The sequence below is a fragment of the Myotis yumanensis genome, unplaced genomic scaffold (genome assembly GCF_028538775.1).
Source record: "Myotis yumanensis isolate MYYU_CA2020_CCGP unplaced genomic scaffold, mMyoYum1.0.hap1 SCAF_8, whole genome shotgun sequence".
In the NCBI taxonomy this organism is placed as follows: Eukaryota; Metazoa; Chordata; class Mammalia; order Chiroptera; family Vespertilionidae; genus Myotis; species Myotis yumanensis.
In genome coordinates, this window is record NW_027223759.1 from 74174550 (window position 1) to 74192321 (window position 17772).

At 40.2% G+C, this 17772-nt stretch overlaps 1 protein-coding gene and 1 pseudogene across 1 annotated transcript in view; one reads left to right on the forward strand and one right to left on the reverse strand.

Annotated features, from left to right (window-relative positions):
• THSD7B (thrombospondin type 1 domain containing 7B) overlaps positions 1-17772 on the reverse strand; it is an 838394-nt gene that overhangs the window by 612302 nt on the left and 208320 nt on the right. The gene's annotated exons all lie outside the window — the stretch shown is intronic.
• Positions 1528-2578, forward strand: LOC139015431 (procathepsin L pseudogene; annotated as a pseudogene).

Sequence of the window (17772 nt, forward strand, 5' to 3'; positions counted from 1 at the left end):
CTCTGATTTCAAGCTATACTAAAAAGGTACAGTCATCCAAAGAGTGTGGTATGGCCAGAAAAACAGACAAACAGAGAAATGAGATAGAATTGAGAGCCCAGAAAGAAACCCAAGTATATACAGTTAACTAATATCTGACAAGGGAACCAAGAATAACAATGAAGAAAAGACAATCTTTTCAATAAATGGTCCTGGGATAATTGGATATTCACATGTAAAAGTGAAACTGGACCATATCTTACTACATTCATATAAATTAACTCAAAATGGATTAAAGGCTTAAATGTGAGACCTGAAACCATGAAAATCCTGGAATTAAACATAGGAATAAATCTCCTTGGTATGGGTCTTAATGATTCCTTTAATATGACACCTAAAGCACAAGCAATAAAGTAAAAAAAAAAAAAAAAAAAAGTAGGACCACATCAAACTAAAAAGCTTCTGCATAGCAAAAGAAACCAGCAACAAAACGAAAACTTACAAAGTTACCAAAAATATCTGTAAACAATATATCTGATACGGGGTTAATTTTCAAACAATGTGAAGAACTCATACAACTCAATAGCAAAACAAAACAAAACAATTTTAAAAATGGGTAAAAAACATCTGAATATTCATGTCTCCAAAGAAGATATACAAAAGGCCAACAGATGCATAAAAAGATGTTCAACATCACGAGGTATTAGGGAAATGCAAATCAAAACACAATGAGAACTATCCTCATGCCTGTTAGAATGGTCATCATCAGATAATGTAATTTTCCCTGTGAAGTGAAGTATCCTATTCTTTTGTAGTTCACTGACTGTTTTCAATCCATGACAGGGGCACATTGGTGGACTTTAATAACATCCACCAACCCCTAACTAAGCAAATGTTTTCTTAAGAAAAATAATGTGATTTATTGAATAAAGAGCTATAACAGTTCTTCAAAAATAATGAGTATGTGAGTGTGTATGTGTGTGCGTGTGTGTATGTATATAAACGTTCACACTTCTAATTGTAAAAGCCATCTTTGAATTATCTTTTTAAAATATATTTTTATTGATTTTAGAGAGGAAGGGAGAGGATAGAGAGACAGAAACATCAATGACGAGAGAGAATCATTGATCAGCTGCCTCCCGCATGCCCCCTACTGGGGATCGAGCCCTCAACCCAGGCATGAGCCCTTGACCAGAATCAAACCTGGGACCCTTCAGTCCGCAGGCCGGCACTCTATCTGCTGAGGCAAACCGGCTAGGGCCATCTTGAATTCTTATAATGACTTTTTTTTTCTTTTGACTGAGGACAAAAATAATTTCCTACAAAATTATCAATTAATATTGGCTTTTCAGAAACTCTCCATCTTTTCACAATGGAGACACTAAAGCAGAGTTGGAACTGCACCTGAGTGAACATTACCTTCAGGAGGCAGCACTGAGGGGTGGGGAGGGGAAGGGCATTTCTTTGGCATCAATGGGAGAGGACAGACAGGTTATCATTTTGTGACTAGAATTCATAAAACCCCTATATTTTTAATAATGAGAAGTAATGCAGGTCCTTGGAAATCCCTGTACTCACACGTGCCGACTGTGCTCACCAGTGGCTCCTGCATCACTCATCCTGACTGCCCTCTGCTTGGGAACAGACTCTGCTGCTGCCAAACTCGGTCACAATGTAGTTGCACAGTGGAACCAGTGGAGGGTGACACCCTGGAAACTATGTAAGGAGAATGAATAAGGATGGAGGAGAGCAGGGTGGGAGAAGAATACGAAATTGATTGCACTGCGCAATCAGGAGCAAGGACAAAGGAAACAGCTTCACACCGCAATGAATGCCTTTGGTGACATGACCAATGAAGACTTCAGGCAGGTGTAGAATGGCCTTCACAACCAGAAGCTCAGGGGGACGCGGGGGGGGGGGGGGGGGGGGGTGGTGTTCCAAGAACCTCCCTTTGCTGAGACCCCCGCCTGTAGATTGGAGAGAGAAAGGCTATGTAATTCCTCTGAGGGACCAGGGTCAGTGTGGTTCCTGTTGGGCTTGTAATGCAACTGGTGCCCTTACAGATGTTCCAGAAAACAGGCAAACGTGTTGCATGGAGTGGACAGAACCTGGAAGACTGCTCTTAGTCTCAAGGCAATGAGGACTGCGATGGTGGCCTAATGGATGATGCCTTCTATATGCTGAGGACAGCAAAGGCCTGGACTCAGAGGAACCCTATGCATATCACGCAAGGAATGAATCCTGTGAAAACAAGCCTAGGTTTTCTGCTGCCAATGACACTGGCTTTGTGGACACCCATGTGCAGGAGAAGTCCCTTACGAAGGCAAGTGGGGGGGGCATCTCTGTTGCTATAAATGTGAGCTGTAGATGTTTCCAGTTTTATGCAAAAGGCATTTATTATGAACTAGAATCCAGCAGCAAAGACCTGTGTCATGGTGTTCTGGTGGTTGGCTATGGCTTTGAAGGAGCAGATCTGCATAAGTATTGGATTGTCAAGAAAGGGGGTACAGCTTGGGGCATGGGTGTCTACATAAAAATGGTCAAAGACCAGAACAACCACTTTGGAATTGGCACCACGGTCAGCGAGGCTATTGTGTGAGATGATGGTGATTAAGAGAGATGTGATTAAGAATAGAATATCCAGAGGAGAAATTCTGTCTTATAACTCACCAGATCTTATTTTGTGGAATAAAACACTTTAATTACTGAAGATCTAAGCTGTGATTTAAATCGTGTGACATTTTACACTGGTACAATATTACCACTTCTTTAATTATTTGTGCAAACAGTTTTGTATGATTGACTTGCCTAATAACTTTTAAATTTTGACATTTGAAAAGGATGTATAAAGTTTCATATTTTAAAATAAAGCTTACTTTCAAAGTAAAAAAAAGGTAATGTAGCCTTAAAGTTAAAATGCTATAAAGTCAGATAAATGTCAGATTAGAATCTTAGTTGCACCACATGCATTGTTTAACTGTGGTATGTTCTTGCACAGCTTTGTGACTTTTCCCCGGTCTGTATGATGGAACTGATCAAGTTTAGTTCAGAATTAGCTGTGATGACTGACGATGCAAAGACAGCCCTAACGCAGAATGAGTCTATGGTAAGTAGGTGCACGTAAGAATGTTTCTGGGTGAAGGAAGTCATCTGAAGATGGTACTTTAAAGAAATTCATATGCAAGTCAGAGCCTTTTCAGTTCAACAAAGAAAGGGACCCTTTCATTTAATCATTTTGTATCTCAATAGCTGTCAGGCCAAACTTTATATTTCTGCTTTAGGTCAAATAGGAGATACTTGGTCATTGACTTCAAGAATTTTGAACAATTCTTCTCTTACTATACCCCTGATATCTTCTTAATCCACTCTTTAATTTCTGCTAAGGTCAAGAAAACACAAGAACCTACTCCCTCTACCCTCTAAGTACTTAATCAGGCCGTTTCTCATTCCTGGAATGTCCACCCCACTTTCTTTGGCAAAATCTTCAACCTGCCTCTTTCAAGATTTTTCTATAGGATCACGACTCCAGGGCAATCGAATTATGTCTCTGAGTTGTGAATGCTAAGCATTTATAACAAACAATCTATGGTGGCTTCCACTCCATCAACACAGCAAAACAGCACCCAGTTCAACTCTTCCCATTAGGCAGATCACCAGATAGTTGTTAACTGACTTACAAATCAATAAAGAGATTCCCTAGTGAAAAATGTTAAACATTAGAAGTGTATGTATGAGGTAACTACAGTCAACTAGATAAAAGACTGAGTTAGTCCATGGAGGGTTAATTTATTCAAATACTGTATAAATAAAGTTCAATGATTTCAACAAGAGAGTCACTATCTACCTTTTATCTTCTAACTGAAATCTAGATATGATATAAGAAGTATTAGAAAAAATCTGAGCACAAAATGGAAAGTTAATATAATGCAGAGATATGTAATTTTTAAAGTAATGGGAATTTGGGGGAAAGTATTAAGGCAAAAGAGAGGGAAGAAAAAAAGAAATGGGAACAATGATATGGAGTCAAATATGTAGGGTGTCCCAAAAAATGTATACACAACACTTTGAATAATTATAAAGGCAGTGTTTATTAAAATACATTTCATTTTCAAAAGTGAGCTATAATCTGTTAAAAGCATGTATACATTTTGGGGGGACACCTTGTATATAAACTAAGGCAGGAAACAGGAAAAAAAATCTAGAGATGGACAATGACATTTAACTATAGTTAGTGAATTGTCAAGAATTCAATTTGTGTTAGATGTTACGGAGAATGACGGAAGACAAAGAGTAAAAGCCAAAAGGTTCTTCAAAACGTAAAAAATAACTGAGGTGGGGAAAGTGCACATACACAAAGAAAGTGTTTTAAAACACCTCATGATACAAAAAAGGAAGTATATACTGAGTGGCCAGATTATTATGACCACCTGATGTTTGTAAGCAAATTAGCTATAATTTCACGCTGAAGTTGCCAGAAGGCAGTAGAAGTGATTTTTTTCTGAAGATATAGGTAAACAACGCGATTTAACAGCCTTTGAACATGAGATATATTTGAACGTGAGTGGCCAGATTATTATGACCACCCCATCAGTACTTCGTTGGGCCACCTTTTGCCTTCAATACTGAGGCGATTCTTGGCATTGACTCCACAAGATGTTGAAAGGTGATGCGAGGAATCTGACACCATGCCTGATGAATAGCACTGTCTAGTTCTGTGAGATTTGATGGTTGTGGAACCAGCTGCCTGATAGCTCTTTTAACTTCGTCCCACAAATGCTCAATTGGATTGAGATCTGGTGATTGTGGGGACCACCTAAGCAAGGTAAAGTCTCCTTCATGTTCTTGAAACCACTCCTGCACAATACGAGCACCGTGGCATGGCACATTGTCTTGTTGGAAGAAGCCATCTCCATTGGGATACACCAGTGGTTGGCAAACTGCGGCTCAGGAGCCACATGCAGCTCTTTGGCCCCTTGAGAGCGGCTCTTCCACAAAATACTGACTTCTGCGCATGGGCCACGAAGTTTCAATCGCACTGTACATGCACGCCCGCACGTGGTATTTTGCGGAAGAGCCACACTCAAGGGGCCAAAGAGCCACATGTGGCTCGCGAGCCGCAGTTTGCCGACCACTGGGATACACCATCAACATGATAGGATGAACTTGATCAGCAATGATACTTAGGTATGTTGTGCTATTCAGACGTTGTTCCACACGAATTAAAGGGCCCAAATCATGCCAGGAAAACATGCCCCAAACCATAACACTGCCCCCACCAGCTTGAAGGGTTGTACTCATGCATTTGGGGTGCATGCTTCCATGCTGTTTCCACCAAATTCTCACTCTGCCATCTGTATGATGCAACTGGAAACATGATTCATCAGAACACATGACTCTCTTCCAATGCTCAACTGCCCAATCCTTGTCTTCCTGTGTGAATTGGAGATGTTTTATCTTGGTAACTGCAGACAGCAAAGGCAGCCGTGGGCAAACTATGGCCTGCGGGCCGGATCTGGCCCGTTTGAAATGAATAAAACTAAAAAAAAAAAAGACCGTACCCGTTTATGTAATGATGTTTACTTTGAATTTATATTAGTTCACACAAACACTCCATCCATGCTTTTGTTCCGGCCCTCCGGTCCAGTTTAAGAACCCATTGTGGCCCTCGAGTCAAAAAGTTTGCCCACCCCTGAGCAAAGGTGTTTGAACAGGCCTTTGGCTTCCATATTCCATAGGATGCAGTGTACAGCTAATTTGCCTACAAATGTCAGGTGGTCATAATAATCTGGCCACCCAGTGTATGTACTGAGATACAGCAGTTGAAAGGGAAGAGCATGGACTCTGGAGTCTCCTATGTCCTATTCTGACACTGAAGGGTCTCATACTCTTGTGCAGCTCAGGTGACCCACTCTGAACCTCAGTCTCCTCATCTGTAATGATCTCGAAGATATTTAGAGTACTCTATGATTCTAGTTCACTGAAGAGGCATAGATCATAATCTTGATGTAAAACTTTTTGGAAGAAAATAATTTCGAGGAGGAACATAAAGGAGAGGTGTGAATGGATATTGACAAAGTGTTTAAAAGGAAATCCCAGGCAAAGCAAAAGTCATGTACAAAAGTCCAAGCTAGAAATGAGAGTCATATGTGTAAGGCAAAACTTATACCTGGTAGGTTGAAATGTGGACTTAGAGAGAGATAACAGTAATGAGATGGAAAAGAAGTTAGGGACATGGAGATTAGCTGCTCCATTGAAGACAGGGCAACAGCAAAAGCACATAGAAATAAAATAATAAAGACAGTATCTGGAGAATGAGCACAATTATTTCTTAAAGGCGAAAGGAAAAGTTTTGATCAAGGGGAACAATGAAATTGAAATGCAATTAAAAGTCAGAAAAGTTGCCCTACCGGCATGGTTCAGTGGTTGAGCATCAACCTATGAACCAGGAGATCCCAGTTCAATTCCCTGTCAGGGCACATTCCCGATGTGGGGTGTGCAGGAGGCAGCCAATCAATGATTCTCTCTCAACATTGATGTTTCTATTTCTCTCTCCCTCTCCCTTCCTCTCTGAAATCAATAAAATATGTTTTAAAAAAGTCAGAAAAGTAGAAAGAATAGATCTTGGGTTGGTAAATAGGAGATAAAAGTAAGTGGGAGTAAGAAAAAGAATGAGTAGGTGATTTAGAAAAAGTAGATTAAGGTTAGGACGTAGATAAATAGTCAAAGATTTGAGCATTCCTTCTGAATTGGAGCCTTCAGCATGGCATGAGGATGGGCATTTCAGGGTCATTAAAACAGCCAAGAGAGTTTGGCTTCTGCCATTGCTTTAGCTGCCAAACTCAAAGCATCTCTAAGCAGGACAAGTGCAGAAGAGGAAGTGAAATTGTTGGAGATTTCTGATGAAATATTTCTTCCTCCTGAGGCCAAAACCAATTAATTGGTCTATAATTGGTCTTCTGGCAGTACTGAATGCAATGCAATCCTAACAATAATTATCTTAGCTAACATTTAGGGAACCCTCCATGCACCAGGAACCATGCTGTGTTTAAAGGCACAATTTCATTTAGTGATTCCTATGAAAGGATAAAGTAAGATGTACATGGCCAGAAAATATGACTCCATCCTGTTAATCGCATCTTCATTTGCATATGAAAGTCAACCATCCTCATAAGGAAGAGTATTAAAAAACCGGGTGCTGAGGGCAAAAGAATACTCTTCCTGAGGTGTCAGCACACAGGAAAGTACCTGGAGGAGCATCATTATCACCTCACACAGGAGAGTCCAAATGAATCCACAGCATTAAAAAGAAATCAGGGAAATGCTAAACTGGAAAGGACTGCAGTGCATGAAAGTTAAATGAGACAATATAATAGAACACACGCTCTAAAACCTTCAGCCTCTCATTTTTATTCTATAATGTAAACACAATATTTTCACCTGGAGGGTGGATGAGGAACAGCTGAGGATAGCTTAGTTCTCATGAGCAGTAAAATAAAGAAACATCACTCATATTTATAATTAACTAGATTGTCTCTAACAACTATGGGAGACACCCTTTCAAAATGCAATGGCTGGCTGTTGAGGTTTCCTTCTTGTCAAAATAAAATAAAATAAAAGCAACTGCAAAGGTATTTTTCTGATTAATGTTTAAAATGCATTTACTTTGCCGAACCGGTTTGGCTCAGTGGATAGAGCGTCGGCCTGCGGACTCAAGGGTCCCAGGTTCGATTCCGGTCAAGGGCATGTACCTGGGTTGCGGGCACTTCCCTACTGGGGGCTGTGCAGGAGGCAGCTGATCGATCTCTCTCATCGATGTTTCTGACTCTCTGTCCCTCTCCCTTCTTCTCTGTGAAAATTCAATAAAATATATTTTTAAAAAAATGCATTTACTTTAGCATAAGCTCACATTTTCATGTAAAATCTTAATTTGATCGTAATTAGCACAGACTACAGGACTTAATTAGGACTAATCATTCCTTAATGCAATCAGAATCCCAGAAGAACAATATAAACAGATTTTTATTGGTATTAGTGATGCAAACTTGTAAACTATAGAGCCAATTAACCTGTGACAATGCTTCCAATATCTATAATAACAAAAGAGTAATAAAATGCTAATTAGACCAGACAGCTGAACGACCTTCTGGACATCATTCCGGGACATCCTCCCAGACAACCTTCTGGATGAAGCCATGGTGGTGGGGGCCAAGGCAGAGGCAATTAGGGGCGACCAGGCAGACTGGTTAGGGGTGATCAGGCAGGCAGGCAGAGTGGTTAGGGGTGATCAGGCAGGCAGGCAGGCGAGCGGTTAGGAGCCAGCACTCCTGGATTGCAAGAGGGATGTCCGACTGCCAGTTTAGGCTAAACTGGCAGTCGGACATCCCCCTAGGGGTCCCGGATTACAAGAGGGTACAGGTCAGACTGAGGGATCCCCTCCACCCCATGCACATATTTTGTGCACTGGGCCTCTAGTATAAAATAAAGATAAATGATGGGTACATTACCAAACAGTTCCATGAGTACACTAGGAACATAGTAACAGAGTTCATCATCAAATCCCACAGGGTCAGTTTTCCTTCTTCTGGGCTAAAGATAGCAGTCACAACTGGGCTGCATAGTAAAATATGCCACCTCTTAATGACATTAGCATGAAAGACTTTCAAGACATTCCAAGTTCTATGATGTCAACATAACTCCCTGGTTAAATTCTGATAGATAAGAAAATCTATAATTTCTAGGTCATGTAACAAAATTGTTTTAATCCCCTATCATTTTGAAAAGTTAAATTTCCAAGAGAAGTGTGTGTGTGTGTGTGTGTGTGTGTGTGTGTGTGTTGGGGGGTTGGGGGAGGGGCTTAGTAAATGTGTACGCTTTATAAGTTTCAGAGTATAACAGCAACTGTTTTTCTTCTGTCCATTACATCCTAACTTTATGTGTTTGCTCCTTCAGCCTCATGAAATGGTTTTTAACTCCCCTGAAGGGGAACTTGTAGCCAATATCAGCAGTTAGACATTCCTGTTACAATTTATGAAAAGACAGGAAATGTAATTTGTCTTAACATAGAACTCTCTAATAATAAATGTCTCCCTGGAATTAGAATCCACCCTAAAATACCTGGAATATTTCACACAGTTCAATTGGAAACTTCAACTGTTCTATATATTCATTTCCATAAAGTGCCAGACTGAACACATTAGCACAGGATAGGTCCTCTGGACTAAGCTTTGAAACAAAGGGTAAAAGTACAAATTGGCATACAACTTCTACTGCACCAAGATTACTTCCCAGCTGGAATTTAGTAAGACACTAACAGGGAGGTGTGATCTTTGAAATATGTAGTCTAAACAGTATGCTCAGATTTCTAAACTGTTGTGGGTTTCTCCTCACAATGGTGCAGATTCAGAGCAGCTTGCTGCTGAGACAGATGCCCAAATCATATGCTAGGGGGGTAGGGGAGCAGACTTCTAGATGTGGTGAACTAATTAGTCCCTTACCTCCCGCCACAGTTTGTCAGGACTTCCAGGATGAGTTCAGTGGAGTTCATATTGATGTGCAAATAGGATATATCCAAGCTACTGCCATGCCTGAACAAATAACAAGAGTTCTGACTTACATCAACCCCCCTCCACCTTTACCCAGAGCCTTTCTAGTTGTTGGTTGTTTTTTGTTGTTGTTGTTGTTTTTTCAGTAAACACACACATTCTTCATGATCACCTTTTTTTTTTTATTAAAAATGACTTAACAGAACCCATTAGAAGGATTCACCAGGAATTTCTAAAAAAACATGTTTATTTGGGATAGTTGTATGGTTGCGATTTTAGGTACCAAGTAGTAGTTATCTCCTTTGTGCCCGGAAGAGTAGGGCGAGATCACAAAAACATGGTTGCTGTCTCTATGCAACTTCCAGTGTCTCCTGAGGAAACACTAGGCTCTCATTAAACAGTTGATAACTCTTGAGGTAAAATAGAATTAGTCCCTAATTAAGGAACACAGAAAATAGGATCTTCATCCAGGCTTAAGATTAGGATAAAAGGGAAGCAGAAGTGTGTGTGTGTGTGTGTGTGTGTGTGTGTGTAAGAGAGAGAGAGAGAGAGCGCACGCGCGCGTGTGTGTGTGTGTGTGTGTGTGTTGGGGATTAATATTTCAATAAGCATGAAATAGCAGATGAGAAAAATGAATCTCACAATCACCTCTTTTACCCATCAGCAAGTATGATTTTAAGCTTCTCAAAGCTGTTGCTCATTTTTCTGCTTTTTGAAACAGCTTTAGACCCAGAACTTGAGCATCTGAAACCTGAACTTCATATTCTCCGGAAAGGAGCCACCACCAGCAGTATTTTTGAGGGATCGAAATATTAAACGAAAGCAGGTCTGTGCATCGATGCTAGAAAGCCATTCTCTATTCTACAGCAAACACTCTCTCACGCTCAAAAGGGTATGTGTAATACGACACCCCACATAACTCAATATTGTAAAGCTTTATGTTCACAGTCTAATTCTTCAGCAAACTTTGCAAAGCTCTTCCAGCCTCTGACATTAGGAGTGACCCTCCCACAGAAGGGATATGAAGAAGAGAAACATCTGTCTGTGGGCATTTTACCGTGAGTTATGCATTAAAATTTATACTTGTTACAATCAAATGTACAGGAAAACATATCCCCATCCCATGAAAGCCAAGGGAAAAAACAACTTAAATGTGCTACTAAAGATGTCCTCATCTTTTCTTTTCTGTTTTATTTTTTTCATCTTGTTTTGTATTCTTTTCTGAGATGACCAGTGAGGTGTGACCACAAGAGGAAAGAGAGGACAGGCTCCGGAAAAAACTAAGTTTCTTATACTCATAGGCCCCAGAGAGATGGTCATTCACACCAAAAGGGGACCAGACAAAAGAGCACCAAGGGAGCAGGCTCAACCAAGCAGATGAGAAACAGAGAGAACAAGCACCGCTGGGTGCTTTTATTGGGGGTCAGGGTGGGGTACAAAAGAAAAAGTGCAAAGTGATTTCACCGGTGCACTTGAATATTATTAGGTTACAGTGAAGAGGGAGTGGGAAGGAGAACTTGTGGCAGGGTCCCACCTTGTCCCACCCATTAGTGCACCTGGGCTCCTGGGCGGATGCTCAGAGCCTGTTTATGAGGCTGTTGAGGCAGCAGAAAAGTAAAAAGTTTTAAAGGTAACAATACAGGTCTTTTAGTCTCTGTTTATAAGATTACTAGAGGCCCAGTGCATGAGATTTGTGCACTGGAGGGGGGGGGGGGGGGGTCCCTCAGCCTGGCCTGCGCACTCTCACAGTCCAGGAGCCCTTGGGGGATGTCCAACTGAGAGCTTAGGCCCGCTCCCTGGACATCCTTAGTGCTGCCACCACTACACACACCAGCCATGAGCTGTGAGCCTGGCTTCTGGCTGAGCGGTGCTCCCCCTGTGGGAGCCCACTGACTGCCAGGGGGCAGCTCCTGTGTCGAGTGTCTGCCCCCTGGTGATCAGTGCGCATCATAGTGACCAGTCATTCTGCTGTTAGGTAGATTTGCATATTACAAATATGCAAATATTATATAGGATTTTATTATATAGGATTTTAGAAAGGAAACTCTGTCTTTCAAAGATAAATTGTAAGCTTTCAGTATTTCTAATGCTTCCTCTTCCCAAAATGACAGCTTAAGCATAACAGAAATCTTAAATGATGACATGGCAATTAGGTGGGACCCTTGATTTTTATGTGGGTCATTGGTCTGTGTCTTCTGCTTGTCCAGTTTATCCTGCGTACCTTGTGAAGTTGTCTATTATGGTCTGACTGGTGAATTTCTGGCTTTTTTCCAAGCCCACCCAGGCCAGTTCTCTGCCCCACCTCACTTGTGCTAGTGCTGTAGCCGTGTCCTGAGGCTCGACCTCAGCTTAAGCTCTGTACCTGCAAACCATGTGGTACCAGGGTTTGAGCTCAGCTTTCTCCTACATGCCCATAATTTCAGCAGAAAATGTCTGAATCACTTCCAGGACATAAGCAACCTGGTTAGGCAAGGAGCCATTGACTCAGGCCCTCTCCCTGATAAGCATTTCTATTTTGCTGTGACTGGAGGAAGGAAAGTATGACATAAATGTCATGCCACTCTTTGTTTCTACTCTCAGAGACCTGAGGGCTCTATCTTGGCCTCTTCAACCTTCTGGCAGTGCCTGTGCACCTGCTTTGCCTTTTCAAAAGTGGCTGGAGTAGAAAAATCAGTGGATGAAGGTAATAAGCCACATTCACGGAATGTTTTCAAAATATTAACCCCACTGTGTCTAGAATATGACAACATTCATGCAAAATAAAAGCTATAACTTGTATAAAATATTTTATATTTTAATCCCCACTTAAACACATCTGTCAAACATGGGGAGCTTGTCTTATATTTGCACTCAGTGTTAAAAGAATAAAGTAAATGTCAATGAAACAATTTTGTAAGTAGGATTATGACTAAAGAAAAAAGAGGAAGGAAATAAGATAGGAAGTAGCTAAAAGAAAGAGGAGGAATAAAAGAGGGGCAGCTTTCAACACTAGGGATGTTCTCAGCTTGACATAGACTGATTCAACACAGTCTATTTTACTCCTCAATTTATGATAATCCTTGATGTAGTAAATTTGTGGTACTTGAAAAAGATCCTGACTCTGAAGAGCTATCAGTTGCATTATTAGACTCTGTTTCCAAGGAGAAGACTAGACAAAATAGTATTATAGATTTTTAACAATAAGTATTAAATTTTTTCCATCCCACTTAGAAAATGTATTCCATAAAGATAACCCACTCCCAATCACTCAAGTTTGCAAAAGTTAAAACATAAATGCTTCCAACAGCAGAGAAAGTACAATAGCTCTTTAATAAAGTAAACATAAAATAAAAAGCTTTCTCATTCATTCATTTGTTAGATATATTTGTTTTGGCATTCAACATGCTCTTTCCACGATTGCCCAATGAATACTGATTGATTAATGATGAGATTATTTTATTAAAAGCAAAAATTTGTGTTCTTAGTGTGCTTCTAAATCACATGTTAGAAACAGTCTGACTCATTTGTTAATAATTTAATAGTTGTGATGTCTCTTCCAATTATGTATTGAGAATTGTGAAGTAGCTTCTTCCATCTGCTAGCCCTGTACACAGACAGATCAGCAAAATCAGAGATTAATGCTAACCCAGCATCTCTGCAGAGATGTCAACACACAGGATTAATACATGAAAAAGTCAATGTAACTTCAAATAATGCTATTATATCTTTAAATTATATGTTGCTATTCAGAGATACAAAATGTTATATGAGATGAAAGGGGGGGAAAAGGACTCCTTAAAAAGTTTTGGAGAAAAATCAGTTGGTAGTCCAAGAAATAATGATTGAAAAAATATATAATGTGGGACATACCACTATTGACTCCAATCTCAGTTACAATACATTCTTTGTCCTCATTCCACCCATTCATAAATAATACCTAGCATTAACATGAATAGCCCAGAGAAAAATGCCTCAATATGGCATGTAGAGTTCAACCTTTGACAAGTTTTTTCTCAATTTCCTTTCTAAAATGAGGACCAAAAAAATGCATTTAACAACTACCTGACCACAAGAGGTTTGCATGAGATTTTGTCTCCTTAAAATGATGAAGTTATGATATTTAATGATTAGACAAACCATCTTGTCCTTTTCCCAAAGAAGGGGGAAAATGATGCCTTCAATATTGATCTACATCACACTTGCCCAAGTAATGACTACTTGGATGGGGTCATTCCCTTTCAAGAAACAGAAACATGGTCAGACTTGTTCAAATTTAAAAAATAGGTATTTATTGGAAAAATTTGAAGAACAGAATAGAAATATAAGCAGGAAGAAGAGCTTGGTCTCTGAGAAGCAAGAGATGACGAAGCATCATTACTCCCTCCATTTCTCACGGAGGCAGATTTGCTGGTCTCTGCCCTTTTCAATGAGTTTTGGCTCTGCTACCCTCAACCTTTCCTTCTCCCCTACTCCAACATCCAACCCCATCGCAGCCTTTGCTGCTTTGATGACACATCACACTGAACATCCATTGGCAAAAGTCCACTTCCCCCCTTCTGATCATAATCCTGACCAGAGTTTGCTCAGAGAAAGCCATTCACAGCCAGGAAGTTCTGGGTTGGGTAAATCCTCCTCCTCTACTCAAGGTACAAGCTTTCAATAGGTTGAGATGTCTGTGGACAGAGCAGCACATTGCTGTGAAAAATTTAACTCACCTGTAAGAAAGACTCCAGGGGACACATGAGCCCTGCGAGTAATCCAGAGTCAGGCTAGCTCAGCTATAATGGAAGACACATGCTCAAAATCAAGCAACACTTAGCAACCTCTATTCCAAATAGGAATGTCACACATAAATATATATTAATGCCTATGTTCCTACTTTCCAGAAAATGTCGACAATACTTGCTTAGAAAACCTTATGCACAGGTTGTATGTGTTCTATATATGAGCCTTGGTTCTGATGTGTATTATTTCTTTTTCTAATATTAATTTTTTTCTTGGTTTCAGAGAGGAAAGGAGAGGGAGAGAGAGCTATAAACATCAATGATGAGAGAGAATCATTGATTGGCTGCCTCCTGCACGCCCCCTACTGGGGACCGAGCCCGGAACCCGGGCACGTGCCCTTGATTGGAATCAAACCCGGGGGTCCTTAAGTCCTCAGGCTGATGCTCTATCCACCAAGCCAAACCAGCTGGGGCCTAATGTGTATTATTCCTATAATCTGGATCAAATTGTTTAAACTCTATGTCTTTGTATACATGTATGTATAGAAGGGTATATTTTCCTTTCTCTATCTCTGAACTGGTTCCTTGACACCATACAAGATTGCTCTTGGGACTAAATGAGACAACAAAGGCAAAATACCTATCTTAGGACTCAACATCCAGGATCTATCAATATAGGCTTGTTTGATTCTCAAGGTACAATCCAAAATTCTTACAAACCTCTCCAAACTCTCTTACAGAATAAGCAGTTTAAATCTCTTACCTTATGCCAAACCTATTTAATTGTGGAGTTCCCTCTATATCCACCTGCTTACCCAGAAACCCCTCTTGCAAAAATATTTTCCAGTAAAGCCAAGGAGTTAGTGATACAACAATGTCTGAGTTGGTCTTATTAAGAACATAATTGAAATGACAGAAGTATATAGAAAACAGTTATTTTGCTATCTTCTCTACTCATCATCTCAGAAAATATACTTATCCCATTGTTTTCAACATGTATGTATATATATGCACATATATAAATGCATGAACACACTAGGTGATCCCTGTCCTCTCACTCTCATACACACACAGACACACACATACACAGACACAGGCTCTTCCACCTTCGCCAGTGAAAGTCATCTGCTATTCATGCATCTCTCTGTGTCAGATATCTTCAACTAAGTTTGACCTACTTACTTAATCTGGTCAGCAAATGTGTTTCATTTACCCTAAATATATTTGGACCAAAGGGTAATACCTACTCATTTAAAACTTTTGACAATGTCACATGAACATCAATATACACCTGCTATGGAAAGTTTGGATGATCCCTAACACTAGGACTGCATCTCCATATGAAAACTGTCTTCTTTAGACAGAGCTCAAGTTCTCCATTTTACTAAAGACTCTACCACTCACTAAGTGGTACTTACTACTTAGTACTTAAACTGGCTTGCTTCCCATTCACTACCTTCATTGCCCAGAAGGGGCACCTCATTTTGTATACTCTGGACTCTGCTTTTATACTCATTTCAGTGTCTTATTCAGATTTTAGATTCCAAGGGGGAATAAGCACATTGGTTTGACTGCTTTCTATACTGCTTAAATGTATTTTATTTAAATGGAGATGTCAAATAAATGTGTGACATTAATGATGACAGTGATATAGCACTCGATGATTTGTACTTATATACAGCTAAACCATCTAAGGCAGTGGTTCTCAACCTGTGGGTCGCGACCCCTTTGGCAGTCGAACGACCCTTTCACAGGGGTCGCCTAAGACCATCCTGCATATCAGATATTTACATTATGATGCATAACAGTAGCAACATTACAGTTATGAAGTAGCAACAAAAATAATTTTATGGTTGGGTCACAACATGAGGAACTGTATTTAAAGGGCCAGAAGGTTGAGAACCACTGATCTAAGGCATCTTCTGAGTTGCAAAAGCCTTTATGACAACTGTTGATTATTCATAGTCTGCTTCTCCAGTTTATGAATCATTCAGGTAGCTTTGTTTCTCTTCATTTTGCCCACTACCTGATTGCTCTGTGTATCTCCCCCAGTGCAAAAGCATGAGTAGAGAGATGAAGCAATTTCTTGATTCAACTTAACAATAAGGGAAAAGATAGATCAATGGCTTTAAAAAGAGCAAAGATTTTATCATTTAACTTTGTTCCCTCTATTTGGCAGATCTTCAGATAATCTGAAATCTGACAACTGCATTATAGCAGGCCCTGTCAATGGTCCATACATTGCCCTGGGACATATGGGCCATTGTGTGCTGGTATCAGCTGACTTTCAATCAATAGCTGACCTTTGTTCCTGGAATGAGGAGAAGGGGAGTTGTCCAGAGGTGCTACTGCATGGCAGGCCAGGAGTTCCCAGGCGTTAACACTCCCCGAGGCAAGAGAGTCTTCAACAAATGACTTGAGACTTAGTATGCAGCTGTCTCACCTCACCCTATTGCAGCTGTGTGTGCTGCATTATGTCCCAGAGTCTGCCCTCTGGGACAAGGTCCAGGCACCCACTATAATGCTCATTTAATAGATCATCTTCATTGGCTACATACCCTTTCTTGCACCACCTCCCCCCCATTCCCCATGGGTTTTTCCTGCACTTCCCGAACACACTTCTTTCACTCAGTCCCAATCTCCAGATCCGATACCAGGTGATCCCACAATAAAGTGTGTATGTGTCAGAAATAGGTAGACTACCAAGACACAAGCAAATTAGTTCCCATGATTTTCACAGGACCAAAATCTCACTTTAAGATGGAAACTCCTTCAGATTAGTTATAGCTTTCAATCAGTAAAAGTTTTGCCAGAGAACACATTTTATATACCATGCTTTAGTCATTTAAGATAGGTTTTGGTAACTTGAGAAGAAATATTATTGTGAAACAAAGACATTTTAGTCAAGGTTTTTTATCTTAGCTGATCTAAAATGTCTTTTTATTGCTGTATCAATCAACTAAATGATTTTTTCCAAGTTTAAAATAAAATTATATACTTATTGTGTGCTGGGCAAGAGAGACAATGAGGATAAAATTTTAATTGGTTTTCATGAACACGACTTTGTAGCTTATGTGACTGCTGAAGGGGACTCTATAATTTTCATTATGGTAAAGTGACGAATGGAGAAGGCAGAAGCCAAATAAGATATCCTGTTTTAGGGCCAGACAAGTTTCTGAAAATTGTGAAAATCTAACAGTTGTGCTTTGGCATTCAAAGTTTATGGACCTGAGATCCAAAATGCTCTTTGACAAATTTAATTTGGCCTCGGGGGCAGTGGTGAGGAAATAGGATAATTCAAAGAAGTGAGGCAGAAGGAAAATTAATGGGGTGAAAGAATTGGCTGTGAGGACAGAATGCAAAAAAATAAGGCCAAGTAGAATTCTTAATTCTTGCTGCCTTATAAATGAGCAGCAAATGAAAGGGCTTACCAGCAAACTGATGTACTGCACCCAATTTACCCAACTCTTCCAGCTACTCAGAGACGCATTGGGAATCATCCAGCTTCCATTTAGTTTTCTGCTACTCTGGAGCCAAAGTGATATAAG